The sequence below is a fragment of the Betta splendens genome, chromosome 15, assembly GCF_900634795.4.
Source record: "Betta splendens chromosome 15, fBetSpl5.4, whole genome shotgun sequence".
Taxonomy (NCBI): domain Eukaryota; kingdom Metazoa; phylum Chordata; class Actinopteri; order Anabantiformes; family Osphronemidae; genus Betta; species Betta splendens.
The window spans coordinates 7,258,358-7,278,463 of record NC_040895.2 but is presented as its reverse complement, the minus strand read 5'-3'; the positions used below and the strand labels follow the sequence as shown (position 1 = coordinate 7,278,463).

At 41.7% G+C, this 20,106-nt stretch overlaps 3 long non-coding RNA genes across 3 annotated transcripts; 1 reads left to right on the top strand and 2 right to left on the bottom strand.

The window, feature by feature from the left end:
* Positions 1-5,763: 5,763 nt before the first annotated feature.
* On the bottom strand, positions 5,764-6,467 carry LOC114842220 (uncharacterized). Its single transcript, XR_003783278.3, has 4 exons — positions 6,446-6,467; positions 6,284-6,366; positions 6,111-6,195; positions 5,764-5,998 (listed from the first exon to the last, which is right to left on the bottom strand). It is a non-coding gene; the product is annotated as an uncharacterized LOC114842220 (long non-coding RNA).
* Positions 6,468-14,028: 7,561 nt separating this feature from the next.
* On the bottom strand, positions 14,029-16,248 carry LOC114841803 (uncharacterized). Its single transcript, XR_008692647.1, has 4 exons — positions 15,840-16,248; positions 14,912-14,986; positions 14,412-14,600; positions 14,029-14,280 (listed from the first exon to the last, which is right to left on the bottom strand). It is a non-coding gene; the product is annotated as an uncharacterized LOC114841803 (long non-coding RNA).
* On the top strand, positions 14,965-17,905 carry LOC121202783 (uncharacterized). Its single transcript, XR_008692646.1, has 3 exons — positions 14,965-15,167; positions 16,998-17,294; positions 17,884-17,905. It is a non-coding gene; the product is annotated as an uncharacterized LOC121202783 (long non-coding RNA).
* The last annotated feature ends 2,201 nt before the right edge of the window (positions 17,906-20,106 follow it).

Below are 20,106 nucleotides of genomic sequence, written 5' to 3'. Positions count from 1 at the left end.
AGCCCTGACTGGAAAAGCTGATGAGGATGAGTGTGCTCCTCCCCCTTCAGATGAGCCCCCTGTCCTCCCGCCATTCACCAGTGGATCCATGTACCTTCTCTCACCCATGGTCATGATCTTTGACTCATGACCATGACCATTTGACAAACAGGCCGCATCTCCTCCACATGGAGAGGAGCATTGGGCTTAGGCTTGGAGTTAGGGTTGTCTGACTGCCTGCGCATCACTTTTAGATGCCTCCTGGATTCCATCCAGGCCTCTCTTCCTCCCTCCTTGTCTCTCTCCAAGTTCCCTCTCTCCCTCCTCTTGCTCCCTGTCCCTCCATCCTTCTCTCACTCCAAACTCACTCTCTTCCTACCGCTTTCTCCAAGCTCGCTCCCTTTTCTATCTCGCTCCCTCTCTTTGTTTCCTCTTTGCCTTCTTAGAAAAATTAATTCAGTCGAGGAATACCAGAGCTAAGTGAGCGTGTGTAGAGTCCTGATGACAGGTGTAGCTGTGGAGGCTGGAGAACTTCATTAATAGTTTCCTTGAGACCAAATGACGGCCACAGGACCTGGAGAGATGTCATCACCTCTGTTTCTGAAGGTTCAGTACAGTAAGTCATCACCCGAGCAGTAATTTACTTGAATAATAGTAGTGACATAAACTTAAACTGACAATGTAGAGATGTATGTTAACAATACATTTGTTTATGATGCTTCTTCTTGCAGCCTGCACCTCTCTGATCGCTCCACATAAAGGAAGTGACTGGACCACTGCTTCCTCTGTGCTGCTGGGTTTGGAAGCTCTTCAACTCACTGTTGGTCTCCCTCTGAGCAGGAGATGGTCAGGACGAGACATCAAGCATCACTTTCACAATTTAGAACCATGTAATACAAGCTTCAATAAATCAATTTAATGTTAAACATATACTTTTCTCTGTAATGTTTCACGATTTACTTCCACTATGAGATTGTGACTATTTTGGTAAAATGGTAAAAACATCTGTTGGAAATAGTAAATCAGAATAGTGTTGTTACACAAATCAGGATGTTCATTTGTTTCTATCACCTTCTTCCTTACTTCACTTTAGTACATATATAGATTTACCAAATACACATATAAAAATAATAGTGTGTTGTTCAATTTGACAGTTTTACCTTAAAATTCAGTAGAAATCACATCATGTCTCTTACAAAGAAACAGGTTTACTGAGACTGAATGTGATAAGTGGTCACAGAGGACAATAAGCTTTTTATGTTTTGACCTGTTTACAGTGCATCACAAGGTAGACATGTGTGCTTGGTTAATCTGATTGTACAGGCAAAGATGAGTATTTGGCTCACAAGGAGGAATAAAATGAAACAAATGGGCTGTTTAGATGCTGAAGACCTGTTCAGAAGTTTGGTGACTGTAAGTGGGAATGTCGAATTTGTGCTCACTTGCAAACCATGTAATGTATTTATGCTGCCAATCAAGTCGTCTTCTGGTTGATTTGTCCTGAATATTAAACACAAAACACACCGGTTTTCTCGTTTCTCTTAATATGAGCAAAAATAATAATCAATGTACCATGTTAAGGTGGTTTGTGTACATTTTAACTGTTTGTAACCTACAGTATAACACCATACGACTCTCTCCCCCAGTGCTCGACTCCACTAAGGTTTTGGATTACTTGGACCATGTCCATACAAAGTGTTAAAATGCTCCATGAAATCAACAATAATTAAAACAACAGCAGCTTTAATGTCGTTCGTCGTTCGTTTTAGCCATTTTAACTGTTTTGTAAATACAGTTGGTATGCATGGGACTTGCAGTTGGCTTGATAGCGCTATTTATTGCGAGGTCCATTGTTGCCAAGTCTGCTTATTAGTGAAGCGAAGTGAAGTGACTTTTTTATATTTAAAGTGATACTTCACGGCTGAAAAGCAAGTTGCTGCTTCTGGTTGTTGTTGCTGGAAATAGTCATATCCTAAAACACCCAGAATGCATTGCGCTTTGACCAATCACCTGAGCTGCAATGATTGGACCAATGGTTTAGCTCCGCCCCCTCTCAGCCTGACCGAGGAGCCTGGCCGAAGGAACTGCGATCCCAAAGAGGAGGAAGAGTAACGCAGGCCAATGAGTGGGTGATAGGACGGAGGAGAGAGTCTACATTCTCCAAACGTGTTGCTGTGTAGTTCATGTCGCATGATGAAGATTGTAATAATATTGTTAGTAGTGATCTGGGTACCGGCTACAGCGATACCAGGTAAGCGACCAGACATAACCACCGACAATGTGAAAGGCAGATTTGAACATACTTAAAGTCAGATTTCAACATACTTGAAATCTGCATGTTTGGTGTCGGTTTTTCCTCAAGGTGTCAGGGTTGAACAGTGTTTTCTCAACGACTAGAGAGGCAGGTTTTTTTATTGAGGGATGATGCAGCGCTGTTTAGGGAGTTGATCTATAGGTTTAGATAATTTCAACAGAAGCAAGTGTTTTGATGCTAACAGGAGAAAGTACTAGATACAAATTTGACAAATGTTCAGTTAGATGCTGTTGGTTAATTGCACTGATTTAAAGTATTCAAATACAGTAACTAAAGTATGTTTTACCAAGCGTAACCAATTTTCAAAAATGAAAAAAAGACTGTATTAATGTGCAGTTCATGTGTGTCCCACCATTGCTGGGAATTGCTCAAAGCTAATTGATGAGGTGGTGCTGTACATTTCAATGTGCACTAAAATGTTTTTTTTTTTTTTTGCAGGAATGTGTCATTTCACCCCCCAAGTTACAGCACAAGTGTGACAAAATGTCACTCTGCAGTGCTGTTTTGATGCTTCATTGAATTTAAGAACTCGGACAGTTGACTGGAAAAAAAGATGACAAGCAGGTGGTCCACGTCTACCGCGATAGAAAGACTGTCCTGATCTACAGGAAACGCAGTTCAGACACAGGACAGCCTCTAAGGCATGAAGACCTGAGACAGAGGAGTCATGACAACTGCAGATCTTGGCTCAGCTCCAGTGACAACTGGCAACTTCTCCTGTAATGTGCCAAAGAGGCCGGGGTTCAGAAATGCTCTCCCAGCGAGTCCATGCTCTTTGGTAACGCATGGATTTAAATTGATGTAAAGTAAACAGAGAAAATAAAGACGTAATCACTTAACAGTTAAAGGGTGCTTAAACTGATTTTATTTTTTAACAGTGATGAACACAGAAAAGTCCTTCCCAACATAACAAGTTTCCGAAGAAAGACGAGATGACTACTGTACGTCTGGTAAATGTTCTGTCGTCACGACAAACAAGTTCATAGTGTGGATTAATCATTGGCCTGGTCATTGTCTGTGTTTTAGAGCTGCTCCATGTTTATTTGTCAGTCATCCTGTGGAAGGGGAATTACCTACTGATAACTTAGTATGCTGATTCATAGCTTCGGCTTCAGAAAGCTTCTCCCTTCTTTACTACACCAGCTGTTAGGGCCGCGAGGTTTTCACCAGATGATTAAAAACAGAAAGCTGACAGTGGTGTAACTTGTTCTAAATCTGAAAGTGTGAAAGCAGCCTTGGATTATATTATATATCATTGTAAAATGATTTTCTGCTACAAAGAGGTAGTAACGCAGGAAAAAGGACAAACAGTAGTTTGTCTTGGAGGAAGCTGCTATTTTACTTTTTTTCTCAGACTTTCTTGTTTCTTCAGAAGGGAAGAACACCGGTGTCATTGCCTTTGCCTGGGTTTGTCTTGGCCTCTTCGGAGCTGGCCTTTTTGGGGCTGGTCTTGGAGTCCTGGTTAAATGGAGAAAGATCCGTACAGTAGGTTATTTTATTAAGTGGTTAGATCTAACTTTTGATATAGCTTTTAATACTTTTAACTTCTACATATATATTTTATTACGAATGTAGTAATATGTAATGGTGTGTTTGGAACAGCAGTATTACTTACATGTTTCTTTCTAAAACTACATCACAAACTGTGTTTATGTTTTCAGAGATCTTTTTGGGAGAAAGCTCAGAGACTCCAGCGTCGGAGGATGCAAACATCTGTCAAATGGAGACTCTGATGAACCCATCAGCAGCAGGTGATCAAAACCAGAACTTCAGAAATGACCTGGGACACACTGAGCAACAAGTGACTTGATGGTCTCTTTCCATCCCCGCCTCTGAAACTTATTCTGTATGTTTCTTCTCCTCTCTGCTTTACACTGCTCCAACACGTTTGGTCTTAGCGTTTGGTTGCTGGTTTAGGTACATTTACGATTATTAAGACTAAATGTCTTGATACTGAAGCACTAATCAAAAATATAAATAAGTAAGCATTTAATTGTCCCACAGTGGAGAAACAGCCATGGACACTTTGGCACATGTTCACAAATTGCAATAATCATCATCCATGTTTCCATATTTACACTTTTCACCAATGTCACTCATTTATTTGTGACATGCTTGTACTGTGTACACCTGCATCTCAGTATCTTCATCTACAGTTGTAATGTACACGCTCAGGGTTTTCTTTGTTTATTCCTAATACTCAGGTGCAATTTTCTTTCCCTGGGACTAATGAAGGTATTCGTACTCTCATTAATCTTAATCAGTGGTTTATATAGCAACCTGCTCTGCACAATATTTGTGTAGATCTGTGAACAATCATGTATATTGTTACCGGTACAAATCTTATACCCATTACTGTGCAATAACCCTGCAATGACCTCATACTCACTCCAACTGTACTGTACTGCTTTGCACTGTGCCAACACAAACTGTTCTGTAGCTGTATTCTCGCTTATCTGTACTGCTGTTGTGAGAAGTAATTTCCCCACTGCGGGACTATTAAAGGTTTTCTTATCTTATCTTATTATGTTAATTCTACGCTTTCATACATGTGTTCAAATCATATGTATTTCATAGCCTCCGTGGTTTCATTCAATCTTTCAATCATGTATTATTGCTACAGCAGACTTTCAATGTGCTGCTGATTCTTTTGCATCTTTGTTATGGCCTGTGATAAACGTTTTTAAGTTTGTGCATAGAGTGACTCCATGTCCTTGATGGCATGTTCTGCTTCATTTTGCTGCTGTATTTCTGCTGCTTCTTTTGTCCAATTGGGTTCATACAGAAAATAAATATTCTGACAGAAAAGTAAAAAATAACTTATATTCATCTTGAACTTTGCACAGGTTTCGTCGAGCTAAGCTAATTATTATTATTTTAAATTGTTTGTATATTTTTTGTATTTGTTGTGGTGAAACTGATGTCATTGCTCCTCTTGTCCAGGAAGAGGCAGTGTAGTACCAACTAACAACGACGGTTTTCAAAGAAATTAGTAGATATGAACCCAGAAGAAGCAGTTGTACGATGACCAAACGAATCACTCTCAATCATCTTGAGAGAGAGTGTGTATTGGCTGTTGTGGAGGCTGTGACAGTGTTCTACTTCTCCCACTGATATTAGATCAGCTTGTCTCCTTTTGCTAGAGATGAACTCAGGAACTGGAGATTGTCACGAACCAGTGTGGACGCAGCATGCAGTTACATCATTATTGTTGCAGACTTGCTAATTATTACATATGTATTCAATAAGTTGATGTATGTAGTAAAGTGAAGTAAGGAGGAAGTTCCTATGGACAAATGAACAATCTGACTAGTGTTACAACAAAAATCTCATCTCAGTCTGTTATTTATCACTTCATGAAAGTGTTATGAAAGTGTCAAAAGTAATGAGTCATTATTTTTACCATTTTACCAACATATTCACACAGTAAAACACAAAGAAATACAAAAACACAAAGAAATACAAATAAATGATGTTAAAGATGCAACGTATTTATTACAATTAGTTTCAAAATATTTAGAAAATGACTTGTCTTGACTGTCTTCTGTTTACAGATGGAGGCCAACACCACTGATTATGTGAAGAGTCTCCCAAACCCAGTAGCACAGAGAGAGCAGTGATGAAAACACTTCCTCTGTGTGGTTAGGACTGGGAGGCTCCCCTCTGTCTGGACCGGAGGCTGGAGGGAGCAAGAGCTGAAGGATGCTAGAAGAAACATCACAAACAGATGTGTTCTTAACATACAAGTCTGCATTGAGATGTTAAGCTTATCACCACTTTACTACTCAGGTAAATTACTGCTCAGGTGATTACTTACAGCATTGAGCCTCCATAGACACAGGTGACAACTTCTCTCCAGGTGGTTCTATGATGTCTGTTGTCTCCATCCTCCACAGCTGCACCTGTCGCAACCAAAATGAAAACATTGGCTTTTAAGAGCACATGGCGTAAAGTACATACTACGAATAAGCCACGACATCTCATGCTTACTGAATGTAATTGTGCAGCCATAGTTCCTGCAATCAGTTTGGCATCTCCTTGGACTGCAGGACCTGGGTCCAGATCGGTCGTTTCTGGTAAAGTGAAAGCATTAGAATGCAGAGTGAGTACATACATCAGAGAAATACTTGAAGGAATTTTAGTTGTCTTTACCATTGCCTGGTGTCACCTTGTGCAGCCAAAAGGCAGAGCGACAATATTACATTACTGTCAATTAAAATGTATAAAAAGTCAAATGAAAACTTATCCCAACTTAACATCTTTAATTACTTACCTTGTGTTTTTTTAACGTAATCTATAGAAAAAAATAATAATAAAACAAATAAAGTGTCACGAGATAAGTGTAACGTCTCCTATGTTTTTCTTTATCTTAACCCTAATAGAACAAATACAGTTGTACGTGCCTCCTCACCTTCTCCTCCTCTCCTGGTGCCCTCATCGCCTTCTCCTTATGAAACTGAATGTGACGAAAGATGATTAATTTGTAGGATCACGTTAAATTTGAATGTAATACAAACATTTATTCCCACTCAACCACGTCCTTTGACATCTTTGAAATTGTCACACAATCAAAATCCTGTACTCACCTTTGTCCACTGGACTGACAGACACACTGGTCAGTACATCAGTATCATCGGCACTGCTCCCTGTGGTGTGGAGCATGATTAGAACAGCAGACAACCATGTGTCCCCTCCATAACACATGACACTGCAGTCCATCCTCCTCTGCCCTTGAGGAGCTTCAGTGGGAGATGACAAGTGTCCCCAGTGCCACTGTGACTGAACTGACCTATTGCTGTAGAGGAAAACATAGCAATAAACATAATAGTTACCCTGCCAGACGCTCGAGCAACTTGTATGGGGGGGGTCGACGGCCCTGCCAGGCGCTGAACTCAGCCTTCAGGGTGAAAGAAAAGTCCATCCCACCACCATGCTGAACTCTAAACGCAGGCCCCAGTGCCAGACGCAACCTGGGACAAGAACTGCCCAGCCAGACGCAAAGGCTAGTTCTCAGGTTAAATATTAGCATTCAAACCTGTATTCATCCAGGAAAGAAAGAAAGGTCCCAGTGCCAGACGCTACCTGGGACAAGAACTGCCCAGCCAGACGCAAAGGCTAGTTCTCAGGGTTTGGATGAATATTTAAAATTATGAAGAAAGAAATCAGGAAAGAAAAAAAGAAGACAGTAGGATAAACTGGTCCTGTCAGAAACAGAAGCCAGTTATCCGTGAATGAAGAGGTGGCTGTTGCCATCCAACAAAGGGAAAGACCAAGTTTACTGTGTGACACAGTGTCTTACAGTAAAACATGGTCTTTTGGGAGCAGCCCCCTCCCCATCACTGTCCTTCCTACCTCTAGCAGATGTGCTGCTGCTGCTGCTAGGAGCCTCGTTGTTCTCCCCAACCGCTAAGGCCTCGCTGGTCCCTTCCACTATGGAGCCTGAGTCCTGAATAACAGGAGACAGGAAAAGGCCAGCATCGGGAACACACGGCGGCTCAGAAGGAGCCACAATAGGTGGAACCAGAAGAGAAGGAGGAGGGGGTGAAGGTGGAACAGAAGGAGAAAGAGCAGAAGAGCATGGAGGAGAAAGAGGAGGAGCAGGAGAGCAAGAGGGAACAGGAGAATAAGGAGGAGGGGGTGTGGAAGGAACAGAAGAAGGAACAGGAGAGCGGGGAGGAGAATAGGGAGGAGGGGGTGTGGAAGGAACAGAAGAAGGAACAGGAGAGCGTGGAGGAGAATAGGGAGAGGGGGTGTGGAAGGAACAGAAGAAGGAACAGGAGAGCGTGGAGGAGAATAGGGAGGAGGGGGTGTGGAAGGAACAGAAGAAGGAACAGGAGAGCGTGGAGGAGAATAGGGAGGAGGGGGTGTGGAAGGAACAGAAGAAGGAACAGGAGAGCGTGGAGGAGAATAGGGAGGAGGGGGTGTGGAAGGAACAGAAGAAGGAACAGGAGAGCGTGGAGGAGAATAGGGAGGAGGGGGTGTGGAAGGAATAGAAGAAGGAACAGGAGAGCGTGGAGGAGAATGAGGAGGAGCACAAGAGCAAGAAGGAACAGGAGAATAGGGAGGAGGGGGTGTGGAAGGAATAGAAGAAGGAGGAACAGGAGAGCGTGGAGGAGGATAAGAAGGAAAAAGATCCGAATAAAGAGGAAGTGGTGTGTGTCCCCAGCGTGGTGGAACATGTAAGTAAGAAGGCAGGTCAGAGCGGGGTACCTCAATGTCAGAGGTGGGGGGACCAACTTCCTGAACGTGGGAAGTGGGTGGGTCACAACGAGGTCTCCGACGTCTAGGTGGAGGAAGTCTAGGTGGACCGTGCACAGCAACTGTGTGTGAAGGTCAGAGAACAGACATTTGTAACTCACTTCATCTTCTTCATTCAAACTACAACAGGAGGCCTGTAACACTAAGCACCTAAACTGCATTTATGCTCACATTAGCTGCACTAACCGCTCTGCATCACATGCATCATCTAGTAGTCAGGTTTCTACCATGTTTTCACACATGACAGGTAATGCTGCACTCAGTACAACACTAACAACAGTTTTTAGCTCTTTAAAAGTACAAACTCAGACGTCTTGTTCACATGTGTGTGTGTCTTGTTTCAATGAGACACATTCTCTACACTTGCCTGACAAACAAACACATTTTTAGCTCCAAATGGAAAAACAATAGCACTTGGTAAAAAAAAGTCTAGCTTAGCAAGCTAACATGGGCACGTTGTTGCCATGGTGCTCAAGAAAAGGCGCGAAGGCGCCATCTTTATTTTTGTTTTTACCAAATCTCAAATGATAAATGGGGAAGAATTATGCCAAAGCAAAGCAAAATATCAACGCTTCTACCTTTGTTAACATATTCAACTGCTTTTACACTTAGCATTCCGTACTGATTAACCTTTCATTTAGTGTTTAAATTGTTGACCGTCAGACTGTACACACTTAAGACACTAGGAGGAACCGCTTACCTTCCCCCTCCGGCTGCCACCGCTGTCTGCCTAGGCGGCTCCACCGTCTGAACCTTCTCCAGAGCTGCCAGATCCTCGGGGGCAAGTGGCGCTCCATTGCTCCAGCAAAACAAATTAATACGGTCGCAGATTTTTGTTTTGCTGCCAATGTCTCCAAGACCAGAGGCAAATGTGTAAAATCACATAGCTGCGCTCCTTTTATTAACTCAGAGCTGGTTACCATGGTTTTGACGCACGTGCACGGGAGTGCGTGGCAACGCAAACTCGGACGCAGTGGCGGCCGTCAGACGCAGCAAAACGTTTTTTGCTAGCCTAAACATGGTCAGATTTTGTTTGTAGAGAGGTCATAAATGATTCTCCATGGTCTGTTTTCTTCGTGTCATATTATATCCGCTCGGTTTCGCCGCTCCGACTGTTGTATATTATTGTAAAGTTTTTATCCAATCATATTACACCAGGCTTGTGTCGCCAGGCGGTAACCAATCAGATCTCGAGTCTGTGACAACAATTCCAATTATAAGACATTCTTAGCTCTGATAGGTCAGAAACCAAGTCAATCTTTTTTTTTTAATTTCCTGTTTGTCCCTGCAAATTAATTACGTGGTTGCCATGCATAGGAATTTCAACATGGACTTACATTTGAACTGAACGTTAATGGAAGATGTTAAAATGGTTTAAGGCTGTTTTAACAATAACGTTTTATCTGGAAGCGGTTTTATTGAAAACTTCGCGGCCCTAAACAGCCGTATTTGGATAGCGAAGGATGTGGTTGGTGCTCAATCAGAGTAAAACACTGCGGTTCAAAGAATCGACATTCGTTTATCTGTCATTTATTTTTTAAATTGATCAATAATCTAGCTAGAGCCCCCCCAAAAAACACTCACTATCATCACTACTTTCTATTTTCATAATAAGATGTAATTATGGAAATCTGCAAAAGAAATAGCTAATATACAAATAAACCATAAACTTCTCATCTAACAATGGTTGTGCACTTTTACTGTATAATGTCGGATTTGTTAGTAGTTGAAAGTGGCATCTAATGCTAAAAAACAGTATTAGTTGTCAACTTTGGTATTGAATAAAATGGCTTTGGTCCATAACGCTAGACCGTCACTAGTATTTCCTTGTTTATTAGTTCATCCATACAGTATTTCAAGGTACTGTCATGTGACTAACCTGCCGCACAGAATGTTCCCAGAATCTCGTGATGTTACCATCCAGTTGGGATTAGTTGATGGAAATGCACCACACTGACAGAAGTCAGTACGGCCGACAGCCGTTTACACCGTCCGCTACCTAATGTAGGCTACATGTTACTAAAGCATATTTAAACAAAGTTTTTAAGTTAAGCGCAGAGCTTGAGAGAGGTCGAACAAGCAGCGTCTGCGTTTCAAGGAGGTCTGTGCTGAACATCTGCACATGGACATTGAAGGTTCTCCTATGTGAGATTATTAGGCTGTGACAGTGTTCTACTTCTCCCACTGATATTAGATCAGCTTGTCTCCTTTTGCTACAGATGAAATCAGGACCTGGAGATTGTCACGAACCAGTGTGGACGCAACATGCAGTTACATCTTTATTGTTGCAGACTTGCTAATTATTACATATGTATTCAATAAGTTAATGTATGTAGTAAAGTGAAGTAAGGAGGAAGTTCCTATGGACAAATGAACAACCTGACTAGTGTTACAACAAAAATCTCATCTCAGTCTGTTATTTATCGCTTCATGAAAGTGTTATGAAAGTGTCATAAGTAATGAGTCATTATTTTTACCATTTTACCAACATATTCAGAATCTCACAGTAAAACACAAAGAAATACAAATAAATGACGTTAAAGATGCAACGTATTTATTACAATTAGTTTCAAAATATTTAGAAAATGACTTGTCTTGACTGACTTCTGATGGAGGCCAACACCACTGATTATGTGAAGAGTCTTCCAAACCCAGTAGCACAGAGAGAGCAGTGATAAAGACACTTCCTCTGTGTGGTTAGGACTGGGAGGCTCCCCTCTGTCTGGACCGGAGGCTGGAGGGAGCAAGAGCTGAAGGATGCTAGAAGAAACATCACAAACAGATGTGTTGTTAATTATTATTATTAGTTCATCCATACAGTATTTCAAGGTACTGTCATGTGACTAACCTGCCGCACAGAATGTTCCCAGAATCTCGTGATGTTACCATCCAGTTGGGATTAGTTCAGGGTCATTCATGAAGAGTTTTGGTTTTACGGGCGTGTTCTGTTTAACAATTTATAACTTTCATTCAGTAAATTCCGTCTTGATTTCAATAACTTAACTGGCATGACTGGTGTGATGAGAGAGACAGTCACGTGCATTCAAATATTTATATTTGGAGGGTAAATAAATGAAATAAAGTCAGGCTGGGACTTCACCGCGTTCTCACATCGAGAGTCTTAGTCTCTATACAAATGAACTACAAACCCGTCAAATCAGCACCACATGTCTATTTTCACTTCTCTAAAACTAATCTGGCAAAGTGACTAAGTATAATTTTATTTTAAAAAATCACGCCAGGAGTTTCACTGTATTTTTGTTGTGGTGGAAGTGATGCCATTGCTCCTCTTGTCCAGGAGGAGGCGGTGTAGCACAAACAAATAGCGAAGGTTTGTTGAAATGAGTTGATATGAACCCAAAAAAGAAGCGGTTGTTTAATGATCAGCCATCAGCTGGAGGGTGCTTTTGTTCGTCACAGCTGTTAGTGGATCAGTGTAAATGGTGTAAAAAGACTGGGTCCCGCTGTTTTACTCAGGCTGCACTACAGCGTCTATTCACAGGCGCGATCCCACTACTGAGCGGCACGGGGGCTTTGACCTGCTCCGTTACCGACCTGGGCCGGTGCACCCCTCCTTAGGCGACCTGGTGGTCCCGGGCTCCCCCAGAAGCACCATATCGATACCGAACTTAGTGCGGACACCCGATCGACATAGTCCACTGCAGCTCAGAGCTCCTGAGCTCAAACGATCCGCCAGCCTCAGCCTCCCAGTAGCTTGGATTACAGGCACGCGCCACCGCACCCGGCGAAGGAGCGGGTAATTCATGGCGAGTTTGGATTTTACGGGAGTGACGTCATCAAAAGGCGGTTGGATCGGGATTTTCTTTTTATTCACGAAATTCTGTAAATGACGTGAACATCGTATTGGAAATGTTATTTGTTGAAATTTGGCCGCTTAATATTTGTCAGTGGGATGAGAGTTGCATCTTTTCTGATGTTTTTAAAATGTTACCAGTGTTTAGTCTATATCAAAATGTAAAAACCGAGGTTTGATTTCAATAAATGAACTAAAATGACTGATGTGATGAGGGAGACAGTTGATATTTAGAGGGTGAAAATGGCAAAATTATGCAACAAGTTGTTTGTATAGCTTTAGTTTCCAAGACATTTTGCCATTTTTGCCAAGTTTGTCTTGGAAACTAAAGCTATACAAACAACTTTTGTAGTTGCATAAGTAACAGCAGCTCAAGTAGAGAAGCTTAATGTCATGTATTAAAACCGTACTTCAGACAGACTAGCGTCCAGAGCGTTCTGCTCGTTTTGTGGTGGAAGTGATGTCATTGCTCCTCTTGTCCAGGAGAAGGCAGTGTTGTACCAACAAACAGCGAAGGATTTAATAGAAACGAGCAGATACGAACCCAGAAAAGAAGTAGTTCTTTAATGATCAAACGTCAACTGTAGCGTGTGACGTCACAGCTGTTCGGCTGATCAGTGTAAATGGTGTAAAAAGACTGGGTCCCGCTGTTTTACTCAGGCTGCACTACAGCGTCTATTCACAGGCGCGATCCCACTACTGAGCGGCACGGGGGCTTTGACCTGCTCCGTTACCGACCTGGGCCGGTGCACCCCTCCTTAGGCGACCTGGTGGTCCCGGGCTCCCCCAGAAGCACCATATCGATACCGAACTTAGTGCGGACACCCGATCGTCATAGTCCGCTGCAGCTCAGAGCTCCTGAGCTCAAACGATCCGCCAGCCTCAGCCTCCCGGTAGCTTGGATTACAGGCACGCGCCACCGCACCCGGCGAAGAAGCGGGTAATTCATGGAGAGTTTGGTTTTACGGGCGTGACGCCATCAAAGCGCGTTTGGATCGGGATTTTCTATTCATTTAGAAAGTTCTCTAAATGATGTGAAACGTCAAAATAGGCACAAAACAAATAAATAAAAAAGATACATGTGAGGCAAACACATTCATAAATAAAGAACTGTTGTACTGTTGTTAACTGTTAAATATTAATATTTATAATAATGTTATGGCGTGTGCATAAATACACTCATATATTTACTCCTACTGTATGCACAGATATTGTAACACATGATCACATAAAACTTAATAGCTATCATAATCAAACATTATTCATAGTGATAACAATAAATAATAGCAGTTACTGGTGTTGTGTGTCCCACTATAAGGTTAGTAAAGCTGTACTATAACATTGTTCACCATGACCAGATGAGACAGACGTTGGTACGTGAACAATGCCACTTGAGGAAGCCAGGGTGATGAGAGGAGCCCAGCCGCTACACCCAGTCAAACGAGTGGAGGGCAGAAACCTAGGAGCCAGGGAGACTACATACCTTCAGTTTCAGGAGGCCAGGCGTTGCGACGCGAGTCACTCACACAGAACCCCCCAGGCAGAACCACAGCAGCCACAGAGATGGCAACCCGAGGTCAGGGCCATGCAGCCCCAGCTTGAATGTGAGAGTGTGGAACTAGAGTGAATTAAAAGTGGGGGAGATTTTGACGGCTTACTGACAGTGTGTCTCCTGGACAGCGTCCCCCTGTGCTAGATGTCTATTGTGCAGTTAAAACTGAGTGGTGATCCTTTGCACCAGGACTGGTGGGTGACAGGGCTGCCACAGCTGGCCCCCACCTCCAGGCCACACACACACACACACACACACACACACACACACACACACACACACACACACACACACACACACACACACACACACACGCACACGCACACACACACACACACCTGACCTCAGAAACATGCTGGGCTCCTGCACAGAAACAGAGTTTAAGATGAGTTTAAGATAGTGGAATTTTCTTTACAAACACATACATGTTTGGATTACAGTGCATATCTGATAGCATAAACAAGAAGTGCACCAATGTGTGGATTGTTGTCAACCTTAGGGAAAGTCTGCAATGATGGGCTTGAAGGCTGCCAGGACACCTTTCTTTTTAGCAACGTCGCCACAGAAGGGACACGTGACGACTTCACTCAACAACTTGAGAAGAGCACACATGAAGAAAACAGGATGTTCCTCATGCTGATCTGCATGTTAGGGTACGAACCAGTGTCTGTGCACCACAGCACCTTCATGAAAGAAGCAAAATGACAGCCGACAGTTAACAGACAAAGGGATCAGACCATACAGATCTGAGAATACGGGCCTGATGGACCAGTTATTTACACACACACTCTCACAGATGTTAACATGAAGCCGATAGAGCTAAAACAGGAAAATAAGCTAATTTCATCAGTGACGAACACATACAAGCTATTTTATTAAAGCATCACTTATTATTTTGAATGTTTGGTAAAGTAATGAGGTCAGTTTCTACATTTTAGATTTCTGGGGTCATAACATAAAAAGTAAGATGAACATTTGGAGAAACGCTATTTACCTGTTCATTGAACTTCAACTTCAACATAAATAAAGATTCAGGCAACAGGTTAAAGTGGGTCCAGTTTCTTTGCTCCTGCAGAACAAAAAGCTCTGATGAGCCAAATGTTACTGATGCTCATGTGAGACCATTTCAACATGTGCAGATACAGTTAATCAATGGTCATGTGCTGTAACCATGGCGACATGGAACTCACTCCCTCTAACAGGAGAAAGATCTAGAGAGTTCTATACCAAAACAACTGCGATAGAGAGAGGTAGGACATTGCATTTTGTGATCACTTGAACCAAACTGTTTAGGAAAAAGTGTATTTACATTCCCTGTGTGTTTCTGTCAAGTTTTATATTAGTTTTACAATTTTTTTATATTAGTTTTACAAATTTGTAATCACCATCAAAGTAAGATTAGCATAAATGTGAGTGTAACTAAATCATACATGCTCTAATTGTCTGAGTGAAAGGATACCACATGGTTTCACAGTGTGTGGTAACAGTAAAACATTTAAGGGCAGAAATTTGAATAATCCTTTAACGTTGGCAGCATTAGCATCGCTCTATGCTATGTTTTGCTTAAGCTAAACGCCCATTAGCATTAGCATGCTAGCTAAAAAAACTGCTGATGTCATTCATCAGCTGCTAAAACACCACCTATCTAAAGTGTAAGTAGATTATAGATGCTCACATTTTCTGAGTAAAAGGTAACAATGTGACACATTTTAATGGAGAAAATTGAAGAATGCTTTAAAGTTGGCAGCATTAGCATCACTCAACGATATGTGATCTGCTTATGCTAAATGGCATTAGTGTTTAGCATGCTAGCTGGAAGCAGCTAATAGCATTAGCCTGCTAGCTGGAAGCTGCCAGTAGCTGGTAACTGCCGGTGGCATTCATCAGCTGCTGAAACACCATTTATTTTGTCCCACACTCACCTCTCAGATCTTCCCCCTCAGAGGATCATTATCTACTGAACTGCTTGCAGCCTCTGTATCTCTGGCAGATTTGTGTTCATTACAGTCCAGCGAATATAGTCCAGTAAAGCGTTTTGGTCCAAAACGTGAAAAAAAGTGATTTGAAAACTGCAAGTTTGTCTGCTCCAACTCCTGAGGGAAAAATATTTTTTCTCTTCTATGAGTGATAACTCGCTACAGAAAAAAAAAACTAAATTAATCCAGCAAATTCAAGATGGATGCTATGTCCCTTATGCTTTGTTTGAACTTGAGAATGCTGGAAAAGGCTGAAGTATAGCATAGCATCTGCCAGGAGTAGCCAATCAGGGTCAGTTCCCTGAGACCTCCCCTCCCCCACTCGCAGACTCATAGTATTACCCTATGAAATATTATCCCGGATTGTTACATATAAGCTTTTAGGTTACACTGAATGCTAATTAAGCCTTATAGGCTTAATTAGCTATAAGCTTTCATTTGAGCCTTCCAAACCTCTAGTTCCTCCCCACCAGTCACCAGGGGAGACATTTACTTGCTTGATATTTGCTAGGCAAGGGTTTATCAGAATTTTATTTCAGGTTTAAGTCTCTGTTATTTTGCTTCACTATAACTGTAGCAAATTCAGTTGCTTTCTTGCAAAACTAAGCTCAAAACCAAGCTTAATAATGTAGCCCTTACCATTTAGGAATTACAACCATTTTTATTTGAGTATGCCTAATCAGGTCCTAATGCACAACATGCACAAAATGGGGCTTGGAGATTAACACAAAGTGAATCTGAACTGATCTGATCCATCATCTGAAACAGGTGCTGATGATTTGACAAGAAAGAATGTCTGACAGTTTGCCCCGTCACTTCTTCAGCTTTTCCTCCTTGTCCAATAGAGGAGAGCATCCTCTTGTCACCTGATGACGACTTCAGTCTTTAGATTTCAAATGTCCAAACACAGTCACAGGCAGTGAATTCCATGTGTAGAAAATACTAGTCAGACAGGAACACCCTATTGTTATATGTTTCCAGTTTGTCTTCTGAGTTCAGGTTCAGGGTCCTTGTTTATTAATATTAAATCAGTCTTTTGTGTTTGAAACAGTCTCTTAAGTATATAAATGTTAATAGAAGCTTTAATGAAAAATGGAACAAAAGGTTAATCTCCTCAGAGGGAAGTGACTGCAGGTCTCAGGATGGCAGCCTCAGCCCGGCCAAGTCAATAAATAGAGAGAGAGAGCGTGTCACGACCATCAATGTGCAAAAGACCTCCAAAGAGAATGCAAGTAACACAATAAACTAATGCATGACTAATGCATGACATTAGAATGTCATAGACTGTAGGAGGCAGTTTGGTACACTGACTGGCGCGTGGCACAGGTCTTAAAGTCTTAAAACTACGGCTTCAATCTCCATTAGGCAGGCGGCCATCGTGCTTCCTGGTAGTCTGAAGGGGTGAGTACTTTATTTCGTTACTTTTTTAAAGATTTTCATTTAACTAAGGTTGTTTTTTTCAAATGCTCAAATCCAAGAAAAATTCAAAAATACTAAAAATAAAATAAATTAATTAAGAAACTATATTTCTGTCTATGGGGCCATTAACAATTTAGGATTATAAATACATATTGAAGTAGCTTGACGCTTGAAAAGAAAACTAATTTGTGGGAACATTTCTGTTTTGTTTCTGTTCAATCATTATTAATACATAGTTTATCTTCTGTGTTATTTGAAATTAAAACAAATATTTAGTAGTACTTTTGAGAAGCATGACGTGGGGGATGGGGATGAATTTTTTTACTGTTTGTGTACGTCAAGCCAGAACCTCTGAACTGTATCACAAAAATTAGATGGTTGGTATCGTCGATGCTATGTTGAAGTCTGAATAATACTTTAGGAGGATAGATATTGTTCGTAATTGTAATATGTTTTTCTCTAGTTTATTGGGGAAGAGGGTGTTTCATACAGTATACATAGATGTTATTCTAATAAATGTGTTTTTAGCAATTTATGATATATAATAATTTTATTTTTATTTGTTTTACAGAAGGACAGCAGTACTGTAAGTTGTAACAAGTGCGACATGGAGGAAGATAGAAAGAAGGAAAACAAAGAAGAGGCAAGAGAAATGAAGAACGGGAAGATGAAAGAAGAAAAGGAAAAGAAGAACAGACAAAAGCAGGAAGAAAAGGAAAGACTTGAGAAAGAAAAAAAAGAACTCCCAAGAAGAGAAAAGGAAAGAAAGAAGAGTGAAAAGGAAGTTGAAGAAGAAAGAAAGAAGAAGATGACACAGAACAACCAATTTTACCAATCCTCATCACTAAAACCATCACGATTTCCCACTCCACCACCCACCTCTATTCCCCCCTTCTCCCCCGCCGTCATTCGAACCCTCCTCTATCATAAAGAACAACAAGAAAATGAGAGGAGAAAGAAAGAGAAAAGAAGAAGATGAAAGGGAACGAAGAAGAAAGAAGAAGATGATCAAACGGAAAGACTTTAAAAACTGAAAATTCAACACATAGACAAGGATGTCAAAGAAAAAAAAAAATTTAAAAACTTACACACCCTCATCCCCTATCCCACTCCTTTTGGCTTATCGCATCAGGGTCCGCCACAGCTAATGATTTGCATTATTAATTTGGTGAGATCTTGCACCGGGTGCCCCTCCTGACGCGAGCACACCAAAACCTAGGATGTCAGGAATGCAAAGCACTAACCATTGCACCAAACAGCCAGGGCAAATTTATCACTCCGTACTCCCAACTAAATAAAATAATTTATATGTTTTATAGAGTGAGGAGGAGGTGAGCTTGATGAAGTTAAGAGATGAGCAATAGAGGGATAGTAGTAAGATAAAAGGAGGCGAAACACAATGAATACACGAAGATCATACTGCAGACAAAGAAAATTCCATATAAGGATAAAACACTGATTGGATTTGCATAAGTAAAGGCATATAGCATCATGAACTGTTTAACCCTAAGACTGGTGACCTTTTTTACGCCTTCCAGCTTACTCAAAATAAGTCAGCAGGCCAAAACCACTTCCTGTTTCTGTGTCTGTGTGCAGGGTGCAGTTTCAGCAAAGTATAACATGTTCCTGTTTCTGACAGGATTAAAACATTGAACACATATATCCTTCATAATGACATTAAGTAACAAACGATCAATCAACCTTGTGAGTGACGTAACATCATAATAACAAATCATAAATCAGTCAGTAAATCATATTTACTCTAACATTAGCCAGGTTGGGACGGCTGGTTCGCCTGTGACGGGTAAGATCCCACCTAAAAACCGGAGGCACAGTCATGATAACCTGAGAGGCTGCTACACCAAGACTGCATCCCCCCAGCCTCCCCCATTAGAGTGGAAGTGTTGTGTGTGTGGTAGTGTTGGGTGTCATCAGGATGTTGCCATGTGCATTTATACTGGAAACCTTTATTTAGAATAAGGCTGCTCCTAAGTTAAAATTGAATTTACTGAACTAAGATAAGAATTTTTCAGTTTAATAAATGTTATTTCTTAAAGTTATCTCAAGGCACTTTACAAAGGTCAAGGACATTACACAACTAAACCTAACACATAAAGCTTTTAATTGTAGGCAGAAGGGCTGAAATTTCTGGAATGACTTACTGCTGCCTCACAGTAAAGATGTGGGTTCGATTCCCAGGTGGCCCAGGTGCTTTTCTCTGAGGAGTTTGCATGTTCTTCTCATATCACCGTGTTTCCTCCCACAGTCTAAAGACTCTAGTGATAGTTAGTCCCTCTTGGCCTGTGTATGTGGTTCTGTGATGGACTGGCGACCTGTCCTGGGTAATTGCTGCCTTTCACCCAGATACACACATAGAAAGATACATTATTCAATTCACCCAGTCCAGCAGAACCACAGCCTTAGGACAAATGACAGCTGCGACTGGTTTCAGTAGCCCTGACTGGAAAAGCTGATGAGGATGAGTGTGCTCCTCCCCCTTCAGATGAGCCCCCTGTCCTCCCGCCATTCACCAGTGGATCCATGTACCTTCTCTCACCCATGGTCATGATCTTTGACTCATGAGCATGACCATTTGACAAACAGGCCGCATCTCCTCCACATGGAGAGGAGCATTGGGCTTAGGCTTGGAGTTAGGGTTGTCTGACTGCCTGCGCATCACTTTTAGATGCCTCCTGGATTCCTTCCAGGTCTCTCTTCCTCCCTCCTTGTCTCTCTCCAAGTTCCCTCTCTCCCTCCTCTTGCTCCCTGTCCCTCCATCCTTCTCTCACTCCAA